The sequence below is a fragment of the Gossypium arboreum genome, chromosome 13 (genome assembly GCF_025698485.1).
Source record: "Gossypium arboreum isolate Shixiya-1 chromosome 13, ASM2569848v2, whole genome shotgun sequence".
NCBI classification, from domain to species: Eukaryota; Viridiplantae; Streptophyta; class Magnoliopsida; order Malvales; family Malvaceae; genus Gossypium; species Gossypium arboreum.
In genome coordinates, this window is record NC_069082.1 from 2,421,725 (window position 1) to 2,441,584 (window position 19,860).

General features: G+C 30.6%; 1 pseudogene; it reads left to right on the forward strand.

Annotated features, from left to right (window-relative positions):
• Positions 1–241: 241 nt before the first annotated feature.
• Positions 242–18,831, forward strand: LOC108461778 (uncharacterized; annotated as a pseudogene).
• Positions 18,832–19,860: the final 1,029 nt, after the last annotated feature.

Genomic DNA, 19,860 nt, shown 5'->3' on the forward strand with positions numbered 1-19,860 from the left:
TTACTTTAATTTTATTCCTCATTCTCTTCTACTCTCCATCAATTTCTAGAACATAATAAGAAAGAATAAAAATTCTTTTCTCAACACTTTCAGCTCTTGATTAATTTCCAGAAGATAACCAAAAAACTAAAACTAAAACCCATTTCTTAATAATAGATCCATAAAATTTGATTTGGAAAGGGAAGCTTTCTTACTCATTTTTCTTACATATAATAGATAAATAAAGGGAGAAAACAAGAAGATGAAAAAAAAAAAGCTTAAATTAGTGGCTTTTGGAGCAAGTGAAATAGTGGACAATGACGCCACCGGTGGTGGTGGACTGTTGGTAATTGATTCCAATTCATGTTAAGAGAAAATTAGATGAAGAAGATAAGTGGTTAAGAGTAATGAGGAAGAAGACGAGAAGAGAAAATATTAAAGGAAGAAGATGAGAGAGAGGAACCATAAAAAAAGAGAAAAATAAAAACACTCAAAAATAATATTAAATTTTCTATAATTAGGTGGGTGTTAAATCAATTTTAAAAATAATTTTTTAAATATAAATACATGAATTTTTATATAGTACTATATAAAAATACCCAAAAGAAATTTTGAACAAATTAATATTTGACATATAATTTATAAAAATATCTCTTGATATTAATTTTACCATAATATTCTTATTTTATTATCAAGTCTAATAAATTTAGATATACAAAATATGTATTAATAAAATAAATAAATAATATTTATCTAGTTTAAGGAAATAATATGTATTAATTCATATGTTAATAATAATTTTAGGTAAAATTTTACTAAAAATTATTAAGAATATTAAGAATGTTATTAAATTATATATTTTTATTTTTATTTAATTATATTTAGTAATAATTATATTAAAACATGATTAAATTATTTATTATTTTAATAATAATCTTAGTAAAATTTAATAACGATAATTATGTACTTAAAAAAATCATTAAGGGTACTCGGTTATTTTAGTCTTTTTCTTATACTATTACAACATCATTCCATTCAACCAAACACAAGAATGCCATTACAGTTCTATTCCATTCCATTCAACCAAACAATTGAATTACTAATTACAGCTCTATTCTATTATAACTCTATTCCATTACAACTCGATACCATTACAGTTCTATTTCATTACAGCGAACCAAACGTGCCCTAGATTTTTACATTAGATTTATTTTTAATGACATATTTAAAATGTGGGTTTATCCCTTAACTTATATATTTTTGGACACAATGTAATAGCCCAAAATTGCCCGGGCCCGTAAAATAAATAAATAAAAACAGAAATAAAATTAAGGAAATAATAAAAGTCCATTTACAATAAACAGGCCTAAAGGCCTGATGGCTACACTTGTAACCCAACTGGTCTAAACCAGAATACCCATTAACCCAGTAGCCCATTACACTTAAAAGCCCTTTAACCCGAACTAAACCCAAATTAATGAGACCCAGGAAGGCCCAATGCCTAAACTGAATCTGGAAACCCTAGGGTTTCCAGAAGCTTCGCGCCGCAAACTCCAAACATCACGCCCCTTCGTCTCGCGACATTTCAGTGACCCTTCATCGACGCCTCCATCAGCGTCGTGACTGTCGTAATCTGCACACAAATCAACACCCCATCGTCGCCGAATTTCTCGCTAGTACCTGCAAAAAAAGGAAAGAAGAACAACAGAGGCAATACAAATATGGCAGGGAATAAAATCAAGCATGTAAATATTATTTTCAGTGGCTATAAAAAGCCCGAATCAAAATGATGTAAAGGGAGATTTTTTTTTATATACAATAAAATACAGTAGTTTATCAAGGATATGAGGTCTTTTACAGGCATATATACAATAAAAATCAAGAAACAGAGGTGATTTACTTTTTATTTTGTTTTTTTGTTTTCGTTGTGAATACATACAAATATTGCTAAGAATATAAAGAAGGGGAATTTACCGATGGATTTGCGCTAAAAATCGGAGCTTTCCAGCTTCCGGCCACCGTAAGAGGCGGTGTTGACAGAGTTACGTAGGCGCGTGTAAGCCCGTAGACGGAGGCTCGACAGAGCTCCGAAGACCAGCTCTCAACCCTCTTTCAGAGGATGTTTTTGTTTTTGTTTTTTTTTTAAATCGGGTTTAAAATGATTTTAGGGTTAAAATTTGACTTATATAGCCTTATGAAAACGATGTCGTTTCGCTTAAAACAATAAGTTTCAAAAAGGCATCGTTTTAAGACTGAAGATCCGCGTGTTGACCCGTGACCCGGGGAGGATCCGCGCGTTTTTGGTAAATGGGCTAATTGCTGTTTGAGCCCTTCCCCATTTTTCATTCTTTTAATTTTGTTTAATTTTAAATTTTATATTTCAATTTGGCCCTGACTTCTTTATTTTTGTTTCAATTTAGTCCCACCTGTCAGTATAAGGCTTGTTTTGCGAACGACGCCGTTTCGGGATTAGGGCAAATTGCCCAGTGAGTCCCTTGGAGTTTTGTGCGCGTCCCAATTAGGCCTAAACCTTCTTTTGTTATTTTAAAATTAGCCCTAGAACTTTAGTTTTATTTAATTTTAATGCTTTTAAATATTTTTGCATAATTTATTTATTAAATACTTTATATATTATTTATTTTACTATATTTATATGTAAATTATTACATATTATATTATTATTTTATTTATTATATTATTTATATATCATTTTATTATAAACTATTTATTATTAAAATTTTGTAAATTATTATTGAAAATTACATTTTATATATCATTGTTTAGAGTTTAGAACGTAATATTTTAAAATTTAATGTGAAATTTTGTTCCTATTTAATATATTAATATCTTTTATAAATATATTAAGTTATTAAATCATACAATATATTTACATATATATTAACCTTTGTCTAAAATTTTCCTTTATTATTTATATATATCGTTTTAAATATTTTTACCTCATTTATTCTTTGTAAATTGTATGTAGATTTTATCCTTTTATGCACATAAATTGTTTGTTTATTTTAGTACTCTTTTTCATATCTATTTGATGTTGTTTTGATATAATAATCTTATCTCGTAAATTATTTGTTATTTTTATATTATTTTTGTTTTATACATTTGCATGAAATATTATTACATATATATTATGTAATTATATTGTTCTATTTATTATTCGCCACATTGTATTTTGCATGGAATGATAATGTTTGTATATTTACGTTTTACGATTATATATGCATGAGATATTAATATATATTATGTGAGTTATGTCATTATTTATCATTTTCTACACTATATTCACATGAAATGATAAAGCATATATCATGTAGATAGGTTTATTTAGTATTGATCTTTCCTAATATGTAAAGTACATCATTAATTTCAAAAATTATATCTTATTTAATTCAAAAGAATTTTAAAAAGTGAGGCAATGTTTTTGGTATTTAGGCATTCGGGAGGTAGTGCCCTAACATGCTGGGTTGCGATTTTCTGTTTGTCTAAATGTCTAAAGTATCCTTCTAAATAGATTTCGTAAATCACAAGATGATTTCGGTCACGAAAGTTTAAAGATATTGCGTCCAATCATGCTGGATGTGATGTTTGTACTCTTTTGGAGCGAAAGAATCTCGACTTTCAGCAAATTATTATAGTTTTAAAAAGGGGATCTTATTTCCAAATTCCTTCAAACTTTTGACATCAAGACAGAAAACTAATTTGGTACCAATTCTGGGCGTTGCGAGGGTGCTAATCCTTTCTCGCGCGTAATCGACTCCCGAACCTATTTTCTCACATTTTCGTAGACTAAAATGTTTTATAAGGTGATCCAATCACACTTAAAAAGGTTGGTGGCGACTCCCTTTTTTTTAAATACCCTTCCCTTTTAAAATCAGGTTTCGACACACAATGTATAGAATTACCTATAATTCCTCTCTAACCCATAAATAGGAAGATAATGCGTCTCAGCGCACTTAAACCCACATACTCTTGCATTGACAACAATACATATACTACTCAAGCTAAGACTCAATCGACTGCGTTAACTTATATATTGATTGAGATTGATGCTTAATCTATTTAAAAAAATTGTTTGAATATTGGTTTGCAGATGTAATACCCTAAACTCGTAACCATCGTCGGAATATGGTTACAAAGCATTACTTGACTTGTACATCAAACAATTATACATTTCATATTCATTTCTCAATCCAAACATAAACCATTCAAATTCATTCATATGGTCACTAATTTGAGCCATTGAAGCCTAAAATAGACATTAAAGATGGTTCAGGACAAAACTGAGTACTCACAAACATTTTAGAAAAACATTGAAATTTTTGTAAAGTACAGGGGACACATGCCTGTGTGGCCAAACCGTGTGTCTCACAAGGTCAAGAGACAAGCTCGTGTCTCATACCATGTGGGCATTCACAATGGGGGCACATGACCGTGTCCCAGCCTGTGTCTGAGCCCATGTAACTCACTGACTTATGTCACACGGCCAACCACACGCCCGTGTGCCTAAGCCGTGTACCATTTGAAATGGCCTCACACACCTGTGTGTCAAGCCGTGTTTTAGGCCGTGTGAAAATTGGAAGGTATACTGACTTATACCACACGGCCAAGTCACACGCCCGTGTGCTAGGCTGTGTGAAGCTACTGACTTGTTTTCTAAAGATGTTGCAGGGGAAACATGAACATTTCACCAGCCGTGTGTCACACATGGTTGAGACACATGCCAGTGTCTCTACCTATGTGGACAAAATAAGTCATTTTCCAAGCCATATTTCTCACCCAATTTGATTCTAGTCTAAATTCAACATTTTGCATATGACCATCTTGTAATAGGCATTCAAACCAACCTAAATTCAAACTCAACCACATGTAACATCATCACATACAACCATTGAATTTACTAAATGCATATTTTACCTATATCAATCTTACTCAATTCATAACCTAAGTGCTAAGAATATGTCTGTAATACCCCTACCCGTATTCATTGCCGGAATAGGGTACGAAGTATTACCGGAGTTTATGGATTAAATTTTAATTTTTTTTAACTCAATATAACCCCTTTATAGATATTTAACATTCCTTGAAATTTTAAACCAAAAACAATCCACATCAACCAATCCAATTCAACATATTTTCAAGATAAATTCATGCATATTTATAAAATAACGTCATCACATACCCAAAACCAGGTTTGTTAACCATACCAATGGCTAACTCTACATTCATTTCACAGAATCATTTACTTTATTAGCTTATACATGCCATTGATTTCCAAAATAAAGTTTCTTTATATACCAAAATCCTGAGGTTGATAGTGTGATGTGTCTCCGACCAAATCCGATCTCCGAGCTTTTAACACTACAAAACAGGGAAAAAGGAAACGGGGTAAGCACTTTGTGCTTAGTAAGCTCATGTAACAAGAATTACACTTACCTAATATTTTCAATACAGTACAATAAACATTCATATATCCATTCAATGCATTATTACCCTAATATGCACAAACTCAACATTCAAGTTAGTACAATAATTTCCATGTACCAATAATATATACCATGATTGATGAGCTCATCAATATCATAATTTCCATTTCCTTGTTATTTTTCTATATTTATCCCGTTGAATTTATCGGAAATTCGATGGATTTTTAGAGGTACACTTTTAGTGTACAATTCCGGGTCCGTCAATTCATATTCATGTGCGCACATTTCCATTTCAGAGAGCACACTCTCGCGAACCTCAACCTTGCAGCGGGATTACCAGTCCAGGCTAAATCCCCTGCAATATAAACTCAGAGTATTATCGGGATTACCAGTCCAGGCTAAATCCCCTGCAACGACAATTACTCTAACGAGCTTGGATCTGAATTTCCAGCCCAAGCTAAATTTAGACCCTAATTCGGATTACCCGTCCGGGCTAAATCCATTTTCCACATATTCTTCGGGAGGGCTATATCAAGATAGGATCACCCGTCCGGGCTATATCTTTTTTACCGTCAATTCCTTTTTAGAGATCCATCGAATTTTCCTTTCAATGTCTACTTTATCTATCAATCAACCAATCAAGGTAAATCAGCGAGATAACCAATTCATAAGCAAACTTTACTTCCAAAATAGCATAAGACTTCAACATGTATTTACAAGTATTTACACTTACAAAAACATATAACCCAAGACTCCATACTCAAAAGAGATGCTACAATAGTTTGCATCCTAGGTACATGCCAAAAACACAAAAGGGAAAAGTCACCAACTTTGAGTACGGGGTTCTTGCGGGATGCTATGTCCGAGTCTACTATTTATCTAACCTGTAACAAGTAAATTAATCTAATTATTTTTAGGTTCCAATTGTTAGCTAAGTACAATTCTAATCACCATTAATAGGAATTTCTATCTTGACCAATTAAGAATTCAATAATTCAAGTAACCTTATCGTAAGATTTATTAACAACATGGCACCCGGTGCCTAGGGGTAAACCGCAGAAAGGTTGTGCTCAATGCTAGTTGGATTAACCGACAATAATGAATGTGAGCCTAGATCTAGTTGGAAAAGCCAATGATATTGCACCTAGTGCTAGTCGGATAAATTGAAAATAATGAATGTGAGCCCAGCTCTAGTTGGACAAGACAACGATATTGCACCCAGTGCTAGTCGGATAAACCGACAATAATGAATGTGAGCACAGCTCTAGTTGGATAAGACAACGATATTGCACCTAGTGCTAGTCAGATAAATCGATGATGATAAATGTGAGCCCAGCTCAAGTTGAACGTATCAACGATTATACAACGGTTTATATCCATAATTTCCTTCATTTACCTTCCTTACATTAATTCAATGATAAGCATACATTTTATATCAATTTTAAGTTTGGAAATACTTAATTCAAGTAATAATTAGAAATAACATTAAGTTCGAGTCCATGAACTTACCTCAGATTTGTACGAAGAATTGATCGCTTAATCCAACGCTTTATTCTTCCCACGATCTAAGTCTGTACGTTGTTTTTCTTGATCTATATAATCAAATTCAACTAATTTAAGTTTCATTCTATACAATTCAATCCAAAAATAACATTATGGCAAAATTACCATTTACCCCTATATTTTTGACTTCTTTACAATTTAGTCCTTAGGCTCGTAAAATGAAATTTATGCAATTTCTCCCCTAACCAAGCCTAGCCGAATTTACTACATGCTTATAGCAGCCCATACATTTCACCATTTCTCACATTTATCATATGATTTATCACATTTCTCAATTTAATCCATAATGACAATTTTCATCAAAATCCACTTAACAAAATATGTATATCAATCAACAACCATTATTTTCATACTATAAAACTTCAAAACTCAATATGTTCATCAATTGCAAAACTCAAACAATTCAATAGTTTTGCAAATTAATCCCCTAATTAGTTAGGTTAAGCTATAACGATCTTGAAAATATAAAAATCGTTAAAAACAACACCTAAATACACTTACATGCAAGCAAAACAAGAATGGGCAACCTAGAAAACTCCATGGCTTTTCTTCTTCTTATTTTAGGCACTAGCATAGTAAAAGATGAAGACTTTTCATCTTGTTTTGTTTAAATTTTATCATTTATTACTTAATTACCTTTTTACCCTTACCTAACTTTAAAATTTACACAATTACCAAGCCATGCACATCCACTATCACTTTTAATGGTCTAATTACTTAGTAAGGACATCCACTTTAAAGTTCTATAGCTGTTTAATACTTTTAGATAATAGAACACGACTTTCGTACTTTACGCGATTTAGTCTTTTTTCACAAATCGAACACATAAACGATAAAATTTTTTAACGAAATTTTTTATAATATAGTACTATCATGCTGTAGATCTTAAAATTATATTAAAATAAATTTTCACTATTCTGATTTTACTAAAAACGGGCCGTTACATCAGATTCATGACGTTTAAAGTTGTTTCATAAAAAAAACTGAATTGTAGAAGAAAAGGGAAAAAAAGAGGTTTCGGTTGATGCAGGTGGTGTAAACAGAGAAAGCTATATACTATCGATTTTAATAGTCCAGTGACTTTAATGAAAATTTTTGAATAATTTATTAACCAAATTGTAACTTTTTTTTAGTTAAGTGACCAAAATGAAAATTTACCTATAATTTAGTAACTAATGGTTTTATTCATTTATGGTTTAGGTTTCAGACTTTATTTGTTATTAAAAACAGCAAACAATAAAATATTATTTTTGTTAATATTTATATATCTTATAATTTTTTAAAGTCATATATAATCTTATAAGTAAGTACTATTCCTATGGTGCATGGATATTTAATTACTGTGATAATATATTCATTTTTTATTTAATTAAATATTAAAAAGTATTTCCTAATTTAATCAAAGACAAATATAAGAAAATAACCACTTTTAAATATAATGAAGAATTATTAATTCTTTAAAAAGGAATTATTAATTGACAAAATATCAATATCAATGCAATTAAAATGGTTAGTAAATGTAATTGAATTAATTACAACTAGAGGTGTTCATGGGCCGGGCCGGGTCGAGTTCGGGTCAGGCTCAACTAAAAAATCATACTCATTTATTGGGCTCGGGCCGGGCTGGGCCCAAAAAATGGGCCTAAAATTTTGTCCAAGCCCTACCCAGATAAAAATACTAAAACCCGGCCCATCCCCAAACAGTATTAATTTTTATATTATTTTTAAATATATATATAATACATCAAAATACAAAAATATCAAAATAAATATTTCCCAACATATTAAAAATAAATTTTAAAAATATGTAGACTTAAATAACATTAAGATAAATGCAACTTAACAAGCAAATGCTTCTAAAATTATAAAAAAATAACAAATGCCTTTAAAATAATAAGAAAATTAACAATAAAATAAATTTTATACAATATCCAAACAATAACAACAAAATAATAGCAACATAATAGTAAAATGGTAGCAAAATAGGGAGAAAACAGCAAGAAAATAACATTCAAAAATAAAAAAAATATGCAGATTTTTTTTGTCCTTTAGTGATTCGAGCCGGGCCGGGCTCGGGCTAAAAATACCTTACTTTAACCTAGGGATAGATTGCAAAACCTCTGCACATTCAATCATGTCCTTCTACAATGGCGATTTCTAGAGAAAAAATATTTTAGTATTCCAATCTTATAGTGAATGATTTCTAGAGAAAAATATTGTATTATCTCATTAACGATTTCTAGAGAAAAAAATATTGTAGTATTCCAATCTTGAAAATTATTCGAGGAACATTCCTGTGAACATATGAATATTATGTTTAAATATGAAATATAATTCTCAAGTTATTTATTACTTCTTATATTTTATTTTTATTGTATAATAATCAAATTATTTGTTTCACTAATGATATCTTAGCATATTATGTAGTGCGTTTAAAAATAATAAAGTAGATTATATATTATTTTTATAGTATTATATATTATGATTTTTAATTCATATAATAATAATTATATTAAGAATTTTATTAAATTATATTTAGTAATAATTATGGTAAAATATGATTAAATTATTTATTATTTTATTAAATTATTTTTAATAATAATCTTATTAAAATTTAATAATAATAACAATAATCATCTACTTAAAAAAAATTCAACTAAGGGTATTCTGGTCATTTTAATTTTTTTCTTATTCTTTTACAACATCATTCCATTCAACCAAACACAAGAATTCTATTACAGTTCTATTTTATTCCATCCAACCAAACAGTTGAATTACTTATTACAGTTCTATTCCATTACAGCTCTATTCCATTACAGTGAACCAAACGAACCTTAGAGCATGTTTGGTTGAAGGTAATAGCTAAACCATTACATGCCTATTACTAACCTATTCTTCAGGCCAACTTAAACTGGCGTTTGGTTCAACGTAATACCTTATTACGGGTGGATTCCATTCCGGGCTTAAACAGAGATTTTTGGGGATTTCTATTCCGTGCCTTCTTCACCGTTTACCTATTCGTTGCTTGAAGAAACCTATTCCACCCTTACCAAAATTTCACGTCAAAAACACTCTCAATCAGCAGCCATTTCACATACCCTTTGATTCCGGCATTCCTCCCCTTCATCCAAGGTCAGGTAAACATTTTTGCTTCTTCTTCCTTCACATCATCTTCTTTCATTGTTTCATCATCTATCTCCTTTCTGCAGTTTCAACTACAGGGCAGCAAATTGACTTGGCACGAGCGCTTCTTGGTACTTTTCTTTTCCAATTTCTCTTCCGCAGAGTTTTGTTTGCTTATTAATTTCTGGGCTCCAAAGAAAGGTACCAAGAAGCGCAGATTGGGTCATTCAATCAGTCACAGAGGACAAAGAATTGGCTTCAAAGAAGAACAGTCATTCCCATGAACCTAAGAAGCTTTTGTTCCCAAATGGCTCCAAAACTTTGAAGGCTTCTTCTTCAGAGGTTGGAGGTAGTCACGGTGATGATGGTGATGGCCATGATGATGTCGAGAAGTTGAGTAGTAGAGCAATCAATGCCTCTATCGTTCTTGGATTTGACACATTTTTTGTATCCAAGTTGCTTACAATTGATCATAATTATTGGCATGTAAGTTATCTCCTAGGTTTTTCAATTTTTTTTTTTGCATTTTAATTCTATTTCCTGTTTTACTTAGAGTTGAATAATGATTCATTTCAAAAGAGCTTTTTTTTGGTATGCTCTTGTTTTGAGAAGGGTATTTTTGCTTGGTAGTAGTTTTCCTTGGTTTCACTTCTCTCTATGCTAGAGTTGGTTAATCTTTTTCGTTCGTCATTTCATGATTTTAATCTTGAAAATTGTTGAGGTGTTTATAACTTTCTAAACTAACCATGAAATCTGAAACATTGCTTGTAAAAGAAAAAGGAGGTCTTTATTTATGATTTGTGCTTTCCTGGAAATTTGAGGTTTATGCAGATTAGCTTTCAAAAACCAAGTGAAAGCTGGAGTCCTCAAAATAAAATGAAGTGAAATCTAAATGCTACAATATTGTTTTTTTTTCCTATCTCAGTATTTATTTGATTCTTATGAATGATTAACAGGGATGGACACTTTATGAGGTACTCCAATATATTCCAGAACATAATTGGATTGCATACGAACAAGCTCTTAAAGCCAAACCAGTGATAGCCAAAATGGCAATAAGTGGGATAGTCTATTCAATAGGAAATTAGATTGCACAAGTAGTTTCTCTCTCTTCTCCACTCTCTCTATTAATCCTTTAAACGTAAACATATATTGCATTCAGCTCATATTGTATAGCCTGTGTGTAGTGTTATGAAGGAAAGCCTTCAGATCGGGCCTTGTTGGATTTACTCTTCATTGATCCCTTTCTCATTATTATTACCAGTTTTGAGAGGTAATACTTGTGGTTCATAGTTTATCTGTTTTGCTGCTTTGAGTCATTTTTTTTCCATGAAGCACTGAAACACTTTGAGTTCCAGGCTTTGTTTCCTTTCGATGACTGGTGGGTGGTTCCAGCAAAAGTTATCTTTGATCAAACAGTTTGGGCTGCAATCTAGAACAGCATATATTATGTAGTTTTGGGGTTCTTGCGTTTTGAATCCTCGGTTAATATCTATAAAGAACTGAAGGCAACATTTTGGCCTATGCTGACTGTAAGAAGCTTTTCTTCTGTTTCTTTTGATGCATATTTTGGGTGTCAATGGTTGTGGTATGAATTGCAAACGATGTAGTCTACTCTACCCATGATTTTTGATATACTGGAATTCTATTTCATGCTTTATTTGTTAGAGCAGGATTTATCATATATGCTCATTTTTCTTTTACTTAATCACTATCAATGTAAAATGTCTACCTCTTCTCCATGATGTATTGGAGGATTCAACCTTTCTTAATAGGTGTACCTTAAAATCGACTTAGAAAAAAAGTTGTGCGGAGAAAGTGAAATCTGTATATTTTAATTTAGTACTATAGATCATTGGGATATTGAAATGATCAAATGACTTTTATGTACTGTTCTTCTTACTTGATGGTTAACTTAACCACTTGAATGTCAAATAATGCTCAAGAGCCTATTATTTGCCTATGCATTAGGGAATAAGAGACATTTATTTTTAGTATATAATTAGTAAAAAACCTGTCATCCTTCTTTAGGTCTTGAAGGAGGCTTCTAAGCTTTATACTGCAAGTTGGGTAAGGGATATTGGTCCTGATCTTAGACCAAACGATTCTAAGAAGGATGATGGAATTAAAGGTAAATCCAATGGAGATAAGAGTAAGAGTACAGAGATAGAACCTTCGACCTTGGAGGATATTGGTGAGGAACTTTACTTTGTGGTTTCTTATCTTGAAATGTTCAAATGTATAAGTTGTCTGTAATGAATCAAGAAGTATATAGCATGACTTGCAAAATATATGGCATATTATATATGCAATAAACCGTTAGATTAGTGCTTGAGACATCTTATGGAGGTCAAGGAACAAAGTCCCGTAATGCTTGAGTTTAGTTAGGTTTTCATTTAAATTTCCCTTTTTAGTAGAACTTTTCTAGAGGTAGCTTAGAATTTATTCTTTGATTTCTTTTTCCCCTGGCTGCTCAGAGTCATCTGTGACTGCATTTTGTTTTATTTTGTTGTTGGCACCTGTGTTCAAGTCTTATATTTTACACTTCCATTGGCATATTTTTGGTGAATCCCTTCTTCACCAGGCCAAAGTTCAGTTGTTGAGGAAATATTAAATTCTCAACTAAAATTTTTGTAATAGCCCAAATTTGACCGGGTTTAAATAAAGAAAAAATTAAATAAATAAATAAACATTTATTAAAAAAGTCCATTGAAAGTCCAGGCCTGCTGTTGCTACCCAAAGCCCAAATACAAAAACCCATATCCGGGTATAACCCAATAGCCAGAACAATACCTAATACCCCTAAGCTAAACCCAAACCCAAATAAGACTCGTTACACCCAGCAGCCCGTCAGACTCATTATGCCTGCTAGCCTAAGTCAGACCTAACCAATTACATTACAGACCTTGACCCAAAACAAAACAGCCCAAAAGGCCCAACAGACTTAAGAGAAACAGGGAAACCCTAGGGTTCCTAAATACTGTGGCGCCGCAAACATTTCTGGAAGCTTCGGGGAGTGTCTGGCAACCCCCAAATCGAGGCCACCGTTTAATGAGTTGTCCCAAGGGGCTTCAATGCTCATCAACGCCCCGATCATCAGTCGTCCCTTGGTCTGGCCCCAAATTACGTCATGAATGTTGTTGTAGGCCAATTTTGGCCCGTTTACAAAATACCCAGGCCCATTAAACCATTTAACCCATCCTCAAACCCAAAACCTAAAATTAACCTAGCCCAACATCCAAGCCCAATCCCAAAACCCTAGACTCCCACTTGCCTCTTCCCACTCTCCCATGCTGCTCGCCACCAAGACCATTCCCATTCTCCCATGTCCGTCTCGCCACCAACACCATCACACACTCCCACCGCACTTTGCAAAGACAGAGGAAGGAAGCAAACATGCAACAATAGTAAAAATAGTAAAAATAGTTTGTAAATAAGGCTATAAAAGCCGAATGAAAAGATGGTAAAAGGGGGACTCTTCTTATTTTTTTTTTCTTTCATTTTTGCAGAGAGAAATGAGCACAAAAACAAGAAAGTGAAACATTCAATCTCGATTCAATATAGTGATTCAATCATTTAAATACGAAATAGCATTCAAGCATAAAAAAATACCAAGATCAAAGGATTGAAAGCTTAAAAAAAAACCTAAGGTGATTTCTTTTTCTTTCTATTTTAAATTCGGTTTTAAGTTTTTTTAACCTATATATATATTAAAACATAAAAAAATATACAAAAGATATACAAAAAATATACAAAAAATATAAATTTTTTTTTTTTTACCTTTTCCTACCATGCACAGGTTGGCATGAGCCTCCGATGGTCGTCGGTGGCCCGCCCGGATTCCCTTCCCTCTCTCTCCTCTCTCTTCTTTTTTTTCTTTCCCTCTCCCAAATGATTTTTTGGTTATTTTAGGCCTTATATAGCCCTCCAAACGACGTCGCTTTGGGGCTACACTTAAGCCCCAAACGACGTCGTTTTTGCCATGTCCGACCCATCCGACCCGACCCGCTAGGAGGATCCGTGTGTTTTGTTTGAATGGGTTATTTATGCGCGCGGTCCTTCCGCTTTTTCAAGGTTTTACAATTAAGTCATTTTTTTTATTTTCAAATTGGCCCCATAAATTTTCGCTTTTCGATTTAGTCCCGCTAATGTGCTGCATTTTAATGGGAGGAATAATTACTGTTTCGGTCCCCTTTGTTTTATGCGCTCAAATAAGCCCTTTTTCTTTATTTCCTTTCACATTTGCCCCGAACTTTGTTATTAGTTCAATTTTAGTCCTTTTTATTTGTTTTGTTTCTTTATTAAATATTACATTTTTGCATTTCAATATTATTATTATTATTATTATTATTATTATTGAAATACATTAGTGTATATCTTCATGTATGTATATATATATGTAGTAATGTTTCTATTACTTTATTTTAATATTTTTATTATAATGGTTTTGTGTTTCAATATTATTATTATTATTATTATTATTATTATTATTATATATCCTTGTTAGATGTATACATATGTATATTACTGTTTTTAATACCTTTATTTTAATATCATTTTATTATATTTACCTTTTGGTATTGTATTACATGGTTATTATTATTATATTTATTAGTGTATGCCGTTTACCCCCGTATATATTTTTAGTACGTATTAATAGTCAATTTTTAATATATATTATATGAATAATTCATATATAATATTATGTATATATTTTAATATTATCAGTTATATATACTATATGATTTCTAATACTATTATTTATATATATATATATATATTTTCTTAGTACCACATTATGTATATATCATGTATATATTTATTTTACCCATATTGTATTTATTATTAATTTTAATACATTTATTTTATAGTCCGTATGCATATACCTTTCTTATTTGTATTATTTGTGTATGTTGCATTATTGATTTTGTATTTATTATTTTCCTATTGCTACTTATTATATTATTATTTGGTGTATATATATCTTTTACTATTATTAGTATAAATGTATTTTCCTTGTCCATAGTATTCTAATATTATTGTATATGTTGAATTATACTATGTGTATTTGTATCTAGTACGTATATATTTAGTAATATTGCATATATATGTCTATTAGGCATTATATTTTCATACATCATGTATATATATCATATATTATATTTTTGCATATTATCTTATGTATATATTACCTTATACTATTATTACTAAATGTACTTTATATTTGTTTATGTTTGGTTTTTATTTATCTTTTAAATATTATTATTGTTTTACTCTGCTCTAGTATTATGTTAATATTTTCATTTGAAAATGTCATTGTTTGCATATTTGATTTATTTCAAATTCTTATTTCATGAATAATTTTTATGTTTTAATTATTAGTTGAGGCAATACACGGTTTAACGTTAAGTCGTAAATTTCATCGCTATGTTGGATGGAATTAGTGGCTCGTGTTAAAACGGTATATCCTTCTCAAAAATCAAAATTGAAAGTTCTCGTCTTTTAAATTGGATCACGATTGGAATTTAAATTGAACTAGCATTTTTGAAAATTAAGACAACACATGTTTAAAAGATACCAATTTTGGGCGTCACGAGGGTGCTCATACCTTCCTCGTGCGTAACTGACTCCCGAATCCTACTTTTTCTCTGATTTAACGTAGACCTAAACTCGTCCTTCTTTTTAAAGAAAATAAATTTATTAGGTGTCCGATCATACCTATAAAAAAGATCGGTGGCGACTCCCATCTTTATTTCTTTTTTTTTTTTTCAGTTTATGTAAAAAAAAAATCAAACTTCAGTTTTAAAGTTCTCAATAAATTGCCACAATTAGCGACCCCAAACCAAAATTTTTTTTTACGTCGCGACAAATGTCATGACCATCACCAAGGCTCCATCAGCGCCGTGATCAGTGCACGCGTCTACACCAGCATGGTCACTGCCGGATCCCTCGCTCGATTGCCTGCAAGAAAAGGAAACAAACAGCAGATACGCGAAAAAGCAGAGTAGAAAATGGCAAGGAAATCACAGCACATCAGTCAAAGATACAAGAAATCAGAGATTTCTTTCCTTATGTAACAAATCAGTAGGCTATAAAAAAAGCCTTTGTAACCCTTGTAACGATTACACAGATACAGAAATAAAGAAACGAATACAAACAGTTTCAAAGGTGAGTGACTTGTTCTCTATTTTTTTTTAGCCCATATATATGAACTGTTTAGCAAAATACTAAGGGTATTTGAAAAGGAGATGAACTACCTGTTTTGGATCTGAAGAAACGAGGATTTTTAAACCCTCCGATCTTCAGTATCTGATGGCCCTTAGGGCGGCGTGGTAGCGTGGGACCGACACGTGGCGCACTGAAGGCCGTAACCGAGCTCCTTCTCTCTCTCTTTCAGAGAGAATTTTTTAATTTTTTTAAAAAAAAATCGGGGTTCAAATGAATCTTAAGCTGAAAAGGTAGCTTATATAGCTTGAACGAAACGGCGTCGTTTTGTGACCCACAGGATCCGCGTGTTGACCCGATTACCCGGGGAAGATCTGCGTATTTTTTAAAATTGGGTTAATTTCCTAATCGGTCCTTCTACCCCTTTTGTGTTTACAATTAAACTTTATTTTATTTATGATTTGGCCCTATTATTTCATTTTAGTTTTAATTTGGCCCTGACAGTTGTTAAATTATATTCTGAGAAATGTGGCCGTTTTAAGAATAGGGCATTTTGCCCAGTGAGTCCCTCTAATTTTACGCGTGTTTTAAATAGGGCCTCAATTCAGTTTTGTTTCTTTGAAATTCGCCCTGTAATTTTGTTGAATTTTAAATTTAGTCCTATATTTATTCTATATATATATATATTTTATATATTGATATTTATTTTTATCCTTATTATTTATATTATATACTATAAGATTATTTTATTATACATATATTATTATTCTTCATATTACCTATTATTTTTCAAATTATTTTACATCATTATTTTTTATATTATTATATTTTTACTTGTATTATATGTTAATTATTTATACATATAAACTTTCATTATTTTATATTATATCTATTATATATCTTATTTCCTATATATTTAAATTATATTTTATAACATTTATTATATTTTATTTTTATTCTATATTTTTATATATATGTTATGTGTATCATATATTATCTATTATATTATTCATTAAGATTTGTAAATTAAATTACATTTTAAACTCATATTATATATATATATATTAAATTATTAATTATGTATTATTTTATAAATCCTTTTACCTACTTTTATTTTATATATATTTTTATATAATTATTATTCTCTTATAAATATTTTGTTATTATATTTTATATATTATGTAGCAAATACTATTTTAAAATTATTATTAAAATTTAGGTCTTTATTTGTGTTATGTGTATACTTTGTTGACAATAATTTATTCCATTGTTTTTATATTGCATATATCATGCGTTATTTTATATTTATTATTTGATATTACATTTCATGAGCATATACAATGATATTATATTACTCTTTTGTATGCCATACATTATTTAATTATTGCTTTCTTATATATATAGTGCATTATTTAATTATCACTTTGTATGTTTGTATATCTTGTTTATTCATTCTCAATACATGCTACATATATATCTATGTATGCATATTGTTACTATTTGCTTTATATGTATTATTTTATATGTATATATCTAATGCACGATCTTTATATCATAGTATTCATTTTTAAATGCACGTATTATTTACCTACTACAATAATATGTTACTATGTATGATTTATAATGCAATATAATTCCTCACACATCATCATTTTTTTAAAAAAAGGGCTCCAAGGTTTTCAAAAAAATATAAAGGCAATGCTTGATGTTTGGAAATTTCGAGAAAGTAGTGCCCTAACTTATCGGGTTGCAACTCTTCTCGTTGAGTTCGAATAATCAAATACCCTTTTAAGTTTTTAAAGGTTTTCAAAATGTAAGTGACTGTCATGGAATTTCAAAGCAATATGTCCAAACTTACTGGATATGGCGTTTTGTTGTTTCAAGATAGGGATTTTCGAAAGGCTAACTCAATGTCAATATTTTACGAGTGAGTTCCAATTTTCAAAATCCAAAATATTTCAAAGAGGATTACGTCTTAAAATTTCTAATTTCTGACCTTAAAGACATTTGATAATCAATTTGGTACCAATTTTTGGGTGTTACGAGGGTGCTAACCCTTCCTCGTACGTAACTGACTCCCGAACTCGTTCTTTTGATTTCGTAGACCAAAACCGATGATTTTAAAATAAAATTGTTCTAAAGGTGATCCAATCACACCTAAAAAGATTGGTGGCGACTCCCGTTTTCATTTTTTTAAAGTCGATTCCCATTTTCCAAAACTCGATTTGAAAATGATTTCGACATTTTTTAGGCCAAATTTCTCTCTTCTCACCCTTTTCTCTCTCTTATTTTCCTGGTATTATAGTTTATCTTGTTGAATTTTACATTGTTTTGATGTTGTCTATGGAAATGATTTAATAGTGATTCTTTGCAAGAGGAGGGATGGAGACTTTGAGGCCCGCTTACAGAGGTTATACATGACAAGGGCTTCGCATATAGAGATGCTCTTAAGAGTTTCATAGAAGGATATCAAGAGGGTATCCAGCAGATCATGGAGAAAGAGGAAGATTCTTCTAAAGCACGCAAGAAGGCAATCTCGATACAACTTGATGGTCGATAAGTGCATAATCGAAGATGCATGTGAGTACTTCTCCAAAGATACCTATTGTAGATACAAGTTTGGAGATTTGGTGGAGCTAGGTTGGCATGAAATCACAAGAATGATACATGTCCCGAGAATTTTCTGTATTGAGAAAGTGACCTTTAGAAACTATAAGTATAATGGAAATCTCCATTGACAATGGTGATGCTCTTTCCTTCATCACAATTTAAATGAAATGAGAATGTGAAGTGTAACATTATATTGTTTGTTATATGTAACAAAGTATCGATTAAAATTATTACTTAACTCATAAATTAACATTTAAATTATATCATTAATTCTATTTTAGTGTCTAAATTTTTTAATCACAAGCTATTTATTACTTTAATACTTTGTTTTTTATTGTAGAATAATTAAATTATTTGTTTCACTAATGATATTTTAGCACATTAAATATGTATTGCAATTTAAAAATAATAAGGTAAGTTTTATATTATTTTTATAATATTATATATTATGATTTTTAATTCATATAATAATTATTTTATTAAGAATGTTATTAAATTATATAATATTTATTAAATTGTATTTAATAATTATTATATTAAAAATGATTAAATTATTTATTTTTATTTTATTAAAATATATTTAACAATAATTTTATTAAAATTTAATAACAATAACAATAATTGTCTATCTAAAAAAATTTAAAGCATTTTCAACGGTTGTTTTGGTTGCTTATTACAATGCTTTTTTTTGTCTTGGCAGCCCTTTTTTTATTCATCTTGTGGATGCTATTAAAATGTTTTATTGATCAGAGTGATGAGGGGCGGATCTGGGTAGAATCACATTTTAGGGAAAACTGATGATTTTATTTCGTAATCTTTTCAATGTAAATACCAGCTCCTACCATACACTCATTTGTTGTCTTATTCATGTACAGTTTCTCTTTTCTTCCCCTTTTTTTTTTGGTGGTTGAATTAAATATGAGAACTATGGGAAACTGAATAGAATATTTAAGGATATCAAGTTATTTCATTAACGCAT